Consider the following 7964-nt stretch of genomic DNA (forward strand, 5'->3'; position numbering starts at 1 on the left):
AAAAACGACATTATTTTTGCACCAACCTAATACTTGCTAAAATGAAGTGATTTTTTTTGTAATGGAACTTTATTTCATAACAGGTATGTACGATTTTTTTTTTAATGTACCCTAAAATTTAGCAAAGTTATCTTCCAGCATTCTAAAGTGATCCCGTTGGTAAGACGTACAAAGACGTGCCGTTTTCTTTGGTATTCCGCTGTGTCGACGCTCTGGCGTTATAAATAAATGTTTTTGTTAATTGTTGAGACATTATGTTGAACAAAGATGGCGGCGTAGTTCAGATCAGATCCTGAGTGTAATTGGCAGTAACCAAGATGGCGGCCAAGAATCAAATGTGGTCCGTGACATAGTTAACAGCAAACTGATTGAATCCAAAATTCGACAATTCTTATAGCAACTTTGGAAGATTTCATTGATTGGTTTAGCACAGCCGGTAGTTATAAAAACGATTGGCGAATCCATTGGTCTTATACCCGCACCAGGAGTCAAAAACAGTTTACAGTTTTTGTCCAGAATTTCCCATTTACGAAAAAGAAATAAAAATAAAGAAAACTTAATCCCTTTTTCGTCTAAAGGCATCCCCTTCATGTGTGGCCCTACGATCGTCCAAGTCACTATCTTTGTCAACAGCATGTGAGATTTCTCTCACAAGGTTTTCGCCCCTGGAAGAATGGAAGAAACCCAAACAGAAATTACAACAAGCTCACCTTAAGACTTCAACGTAAATTTTATTAAAGTAAAAAAGGTCCATGGTTGCAAAAGATGCATCAACTTCAGCTATCTGCCATTATTGGGCTGATAACATTCCTGAAGGGAATAATAGTTCGTCTTCGATAAAGGCTGGGTAGAATTCCCGCTGACGAAGTAGTGCGCAGGTTGGATATGTTGAGGTGACTTCCAAGACGGGTGCTGCTAGCTGGGCATACACGAGGAATCCTTGTAGAATCAGTCCAAATGGCGGACAAGGCAGGTCAAACTGTAGATCTTAATTTCATCTTGACAGACATTAAATTGTAGCACAAACGTGCAGATATAACGTCGTCCTACTTAAGGGCACTGGTAATTGCAATGATAAAGTTCCGCTCCAGATTTGGGCATTAAAACGTCTCGAAGCTACAAAGTATTTTCGCTGCCTCGATTCGAGTGAGAAATCCAGTCTTTCGAACTCTACGTCTTTTCGGATTCTGATCTGAAAAGGAATTTTGGCAGCGAGAACATTCTCTGCAGTTAGTTTTAACGTGCAATTTGATTGGTTAAAATAAATCCGTGGGCGGAGAAACCATCCAATAAAAAGCTTGCTTATTTCTGCAGAATTTCTTACAAGCAACTAAATGTAACTTCTTCGTGTGGCAGGACCCCGTTGATCGATTTGGTCTTCAATTCATGGCCGGGTGTTCGTCGGTGCTTCTCACGTCAGGGTTGATATACTGTTGCCTCGACGGTCTGTCGTATGCTAGAAGAAAACAACTCAGTTCTAGTCTACTGATTAAATTCCAGAAAAATTATATACAATTGCCTTACAGAACAATGTTCAATAATGTCCGACTACACTGAGTCTATGAGTAGATTTTACTTCTCTCTTCAATATAGCGGGGAGGTCGGCGCGGGCAGAGGGGGGTTAGGGGTGTGGCGATTCTCTACAAATTGTTTGGTCTCAAACTTACAAGCTCAACTCTCAACTGGCCTCTGTCTGACTGTTTTTCGACTGTGCGCGCCCTTAATATATTCAGGGAAGGGGTGAGCCGAGGTTGTTCCTTGGACCAATCATACCTAACGTCACTCCACGGAAAGTCCCCCCCACACACACACACACGAGTACACCTGTGGATCTGTGAACGTTCTCATGTCCCCATGGGGTCACCCCGTGATCCCTGGGTTGGGGCACTGCACTTGAATTATAAACATCATCTCTCGAGAACCCTGAGTCATTACCTGTTTTGGAGTACAAATTTCAAAAATGACATTTTGTTTTGTTGATTTTCATAAAAATTGAAAATCGACAATTCTAATCTTTTCTCTCAGCAGGGTTTTTCGCTGTTACTCAGGCACACCAATAAATGAATGAATAAAAGAATTATGTCTGCCCGGCTTTCTCCAGTACTTTGGGAGTCTCAGCCTCCCTCCAGTGAGGAACCTAACTGCTCCCTGGGACAGTCACATCACACTTATCCGCGAAATAAGCAAGATGGTGGGATACGATCAAACTTCTTAAAATTTGATTTACCTATGTAAAAAAAAAAAAAAAAAACTACAAAATTAAAATTACATTTTTATATGCTCACCTATTTAAGGTATAAATTTGCTCTCATTCCACTTTCTTTGACATTTGAACAAAATTAAAACAAAATAACTTTCCTGTTTTTATTTTTAGTGTGTTTTAATTTGTTTATTTTATGCATTTATTTATTTATTTTTTTTTAACAAAATTGAAAACCAAAACGATTTACCCATAATACCACAAAAAAAAAACGTAGGGTGTTGCAATATTTTTGGTATTATAAGGGTACTTTTTTTTTTACAAAAATGAAAGGTTCTTATAAATGTAGGTGTTTGCATTTTAGCCAGCATACCTGTGACTGCGTATAATAAGAAGTTAGTTTTAATAATTTTTAAATAGAAAAAGTAGGCTTTATATATACACACATTTTTGTTTCATTTCTGCAAAACCAAGGGGCCCTTCCTGTGGTCAACACTTGATCTCCATAAATATTTGAATATTGCATTAAATCTCTTTTACGTCTCAAATGTTAAATTTGTAAAGAAGTTATTATATTATTAATTCTCATCTCTCTTATTGACCAGTTAACTACGTAGATAGATAATACCAGGGCAAAGTGTTATCTATCTATCTATCTATCTAGATCTAATTATCTAGTGATAAGTGTACAACAGCCAATAATCTTGCTAAACTAGTCTATATCAAGAATTATTGTATAGAGAATAAAATTTGTCTAGAATGTAAAAATAAGTTTTAGCTAAAACGTTTACAAAAATTAGCTTAATTAATATAAACAAAATATAAGGTAGATTGACCTATCAATCTATCTATCTATCTAGATCTAATTATCTAGTGATAAGTGTACAACAGCCAATAATCTTGCTAAAAGAATTATTGTATAGAGAATAAAATTTGTCTGGAATGTAAAAATAAGTTTTAGCTAAAACGTTTACAAAAATTAGCTTAATTAATATAAACAAAATATAAGGTAGATTGACCTATCAATCTATCTATCTATCTAGATCTAATTATCTAGTGATAAGTGTACAACAGCCAATAATCTTGCTAAAAGAATTATTGTATAGAGAATAAAATTTGTCTGGAATGTAAAAATAAGTTTTAGCTAAAACGTTTACAAAAATTAGCTTAATTAATATAAACAAAATATAAGGTAGATTGACCTATCAATCTATCTATCTATCTAGATCTAATTATCTAGTGATAAGTGTACAACAGCCAATAATCTTGCTAAAAGAATTATTGTATAGAGAATAAAATTTGTCTGGAATGTAAAAATAAGTTTTAGCTAAAACGTTTACAAAAAGTAGGCGAGGCTAGACGAAGAGAAGAATGTAGACATATAAAGCAGACGCTCGTGAGAATCCTGAAATAAACAAACGTTTACAAAAATTAGTACAAACAAAATATAAGGTAGATTGACCTTGTGCAGTTAGGTAAGTGACCAGAGGTCACACGTTAGTGAGAGGTGTCGTTGAATCACTTACGTCACCGGTACTCATGAATTTTGAGGATGACGTAGCGAGAGTCTGGAGTTGTTGGCAAGCTGTTCCGACGTACATTGGTACACACTCTGAAGCTGGGAGGCGGGGCTAGACGAAGATAAGAATGTAGACATGTAAAGCAGACGCTCGTGAGAATCCTGAGACAAATCTGAAATAAATTTATATATAATATATAGTCCGGAAAAATTGTGCGAGAGGAATTTCTGTCTTGATCACCACCTGGCGCGGATTCATCCCTTTTCAAATTGACCGGCATGAAAAATTGTCTTTGTGGGTCCCTAGCAAGGCAAAAAGAGTTTTCTAAATTAATCCGATTCAAATAATCACTGATATTTAACTTTCAAAATATTTACGAGTGCATTTGTGTTTGTTTCGGTTTTTACGATGAAGAATGTAAAATTGTTTTCGCCGAAATAAAATTGTATTTCTTTGTCAGTTGGACTCGTGTCCTTTAATTTTCGACCCCAGTTATTAGGTTTTAGCAATTAATTAAAAATAGACATCCTAAGCCGTTTTTTTTGTTTTTTGTTTTGTTTTTTTTGGGGTTTTTTTTTTTCATCACAGTCGAACGCGTTTTCCTTTTTTTCGTTTCGAATGTAGGAAAGATAGACAGATAAATGGAAAGACAGAGAGAGAGAGAGAGAGAGAGAGAAGAGCTGACACATTTATAGACAAGGATGATCGGAACTAACCAATCAAATAGAAAGATGTTCTGCTACTGACCAATCAAAAAACGGAATCTATAATATAAATCTCACCTATCTGTTTATATGTATGTACGTACATACGTAAGTCTAGACAAAATATTGTTAGAAACTCACTCAAAATATGTTACCATGACATGGGCTGATATATATTCGGTGGGTTTTTAACAGTATTTTGTATAGTTTTTCATTTTTATTTAACTCTTTTCCCAAACTTACCATGTTCAAGAGAGAGTCGGATGCCATTTTTAATTTTCCAATACATCGGTAAACACTATGTTTTCCAAGCTGAATAAACCTGTTACATTACATAAAACACTAAAAAATTATCCAGTTTAGTAGAAAAGTAACTTATCTTGCCTTTGATAACATTTATTCGTTACATATTTCACAACTTTTTTGAATCTAATACAAACCCGGAATTTTTAATATATATATATATATATATATATATATATATATATACATATATATATATATATATATATATATATATATATATATGTATATATATATACATATAAAATAAAAATTACAATTAAATTTACCAAAATGATCCAAGATGGTAAAACTAAAGTATATTATAAATATTAAAGAATTATTATTTATAAAGTAATCTCAGCCAGATGTAAAAGCTCGATATAACCAAATAGGAGATAGAGCTTATAATAAGAGCAAATAGTTAATAAATCATGTTAAAAAAATACTTTGAAAAAGAGTTAAAAACATTTAATTTGAAAAGGAAACGCTAAATAAGTGGATAATCCTTAATCTGCAGAGTTTCGAAGAAATACTTTCCTTCTCATCAGAGGGTAGGAATTAGCAAAATGCGGGATCGGATTTTGCATGCAAAAGTATTTGATGGAACTTACTGTGACTTACTTGCAGTTTCATCAAATACTTTTGCAAGCAAAATCCGATCCCGCATTTTGCTAATTCCTACTCTCTGATGAGAAGGAAAGTATTTCTTCAAAACTCTGCGGATTAAGGACTATCCACTTATTTAGTGTTTCCTTTTCAAATTAAATATGTTTTTAACTCTTTTTCAAAGTGTTTTTTTAACATGTTTTATTTACTATTTGCTCATATATATATATATATATATATATATATATACACATATGCTCATAAAGTTATGAACAGTACATAGAGAAATTTTCCCCACTCTTTATCTGTGCCTAAACCTAAACATAGATTCCATGATCAAAGATTCTTTCTTAGAACTGCACGCCTGTGGAATTGTCTTCCGTTTTCCTGCTTTCCAGCTGTCTATAATATGGTTGTCTTCAAGTCCAACGTGAACAAGTTTCTGATGAGCTGTTCCACTTAAGTTAACAAATTTACCGAACTTCCATTACTATCGATTACTATATTGTCCTTTTGACTACTCTACACTCTTTAACCCTTATCCTTGAGTGGCCTATCGGCCTTGATAAGTAAAAAAAAAAAAAAAATCCTTTGTCACATGTATTGTTTCTCTGTTTTTTCTTTGTAGTTGTTAAATATACCCATCTCAGACACAATTTAATTAAGGAGGTTATTTATAAATATCAAAAATAATACATGTCCAAGGATCGGTACCTGGGGCATACCTGCATTAATATTGTTGTTTATTCATATTGCATATATTTCTATCTCTATCTCTCTCTATATATATATATATATATACATATCTATATATATAAAAGCGAGGGGTACCCGGCATTGCCCGGATGTTTGTAGGTGTGTGTGGTGTTAAATAAAAAAGAAACCGGGGGTGGGTAGGATCGAAGTCGAAGCCCTGAGGCGAAGTTTGAAAATAAAATCGGCCAGCCAGAATGAAGCATTGTTATAAGCGAATAAGTGAAAGATGTTTGAAAGTCGTCGAGCATTACGACGACGATGACGATGTAAGCATTGTTATAAACAAAGTAAGAAAAGAAAACAACGTTTTAATTAAGCGGGCTGGGGGGGGTAATCGAAACATCAAAAAAAAAAAACATAAAAAAAACTAACGTAAGGCAAACGAACGATAAAAACAGAAAAACGAATACGTGAAAAATGGCTTAAATAAGCCTGTTTCGATATTAACAGTTAAAAAAATCGGTGGGTACCTGGGTGTTTCGGGGTGTCGCTAAGAATAAGCGAAGTAAAAATAAAAAACAGGAAAACGAACGCTACGTGAAAAATGGCTTAAATAATACAGGGTTTAATATTTAAATTTAAAAAATCGAAAAAAAAAACCCATCTCACACCACGATTCGAACCCAAAACATTTAGATAATGAACCAAGGCCTTAACTACCTGCGCTAAAGCGACGTGTTTAAAGTTTGTTCGATTTTTCAACTATTTAAAGTAAATCAGGTCACAACGTCATGACGTCATCTGACGCATGCGTTTTTGACCCCCCCTGTCGACGGGATGAAAAAGTTAACGTTTTTCTCTCTCTCTCTCTCTCTGTTTGCGTCTCTCTCTCTCTCTCTCTCACACACTTCGTCTTCCTTACTCTAAAGAGTGTTACTAAAAAAGAAAATGGCGTCTGGGTTTGTTTTTTTGTAAAAACTTTGATTGTTAATATTTTTTGCAAGCGTATTTTTTTTTTACTTCACATTTTTGGCTTGTTATTTTTCGTTTAACTATCGTATCTAACTATTTTTAACGTGCTAATAACTTTGGTAATGTTGTCATAGCATAGAAGTTCATAGCTAAGCTTGTGTGAGGGTTAAATTTTTTTTTACCGATAACAACAATGTTTTTTTAAATTCAGACTGCCATTACAGCTTGCTGACGTCAAGATCACGTGACATGACTCAGCAGGTTTTAAATACAAGTTGACCCAAAATAAACGGCCCCGTGTATACTTTATGTAGAAGAGTTGGTGCCCGTATTTTTTGGGGCAGTTATAAATCGATTTAAAAATATGTAATGTTTAACATTAAAATGTCATTTTTTTTGGCCCCCCCTGCAGAAAATCGATCAGTTGACGCACTTGTGATGGTCCTTTTGGGCTAATTTTTCGATATTTGTCGTCAGGGGGGGTGGGGCTTTCATATGAGACCAAGTTTGTGAATTTTTGTTCCGTCGGTCAAAAGTTTTTAGCAGACACACAAACATACATACATACATACACACACACATACATTTTTGCTTTTATATATATAGACTAGCAAGGGGTACCCGGCGTTGCCCGGGTGTTTTTCGGGGTATGTGAAAAAAAGCCGAAGCATTGAGGATGCGCAGTTGGAAAATAGTAAAGTGTTTGAAAACAAACAGGTGCGCGTTTTTGATTGACGTGACGGCGATAGGTATTCAGCAGTTATTTTGTGCGGGACAGTTTTGAATAAATGGGTTTGTTTGTTTTTTAAAACCCGCTCCGTCATCTCGATATGACGAAGTCGACATTGAACAAACTGGCTTTCGGCCTGTGATTAGAGTCGAGTTTCACTTTTTTTTATACCGAAAACCGAATGTAACGCATGCCGATGCGGGAAATGTGGAATAATTAAGGTTCGAAAGTCAATAAAATTAAATAGAGAG

The 7964-nt window shown here is 34.6% G+C and overlaps 1 long non-coding RNA gene across 1 annotated transcript; it reads right to left on the reverse strand.

Moving 5' to 3' along the window:
* Window positions 1-711: 711 nt before the first annotated feature.
* Window positions 712-4907, reverse strand: LOC145271393 (uncharacterized). Its single transcript, XR_013865849.1, has 2 exons — window positions 3663-4907; window positions 712-1456 (listed from the first exon to the last, which is right to left on the reverse strand). It is a non-coding gene; the product is annotated as an uncharacterized LOC145271393 (long non-coding RNA).
* Window positions 4908-7964: the final 3057 nt, after the last annotated feature.

The sequence above is a fragment of the Euprymna scolopes genome, chromosome 46 (assembly GCF_053919585.1).
Source record: "Euprymna scolopes isolate OS-2025 chromosome 46, ASM5391958v1, whole genome shotgun sequence".
Taxonomy (NCBI): Eukaryota; Metazoa; Mollusca; class Cephalopoda; order Sepiida; family Sepiolidae; genus Euprymna; species Euprymna scolopes.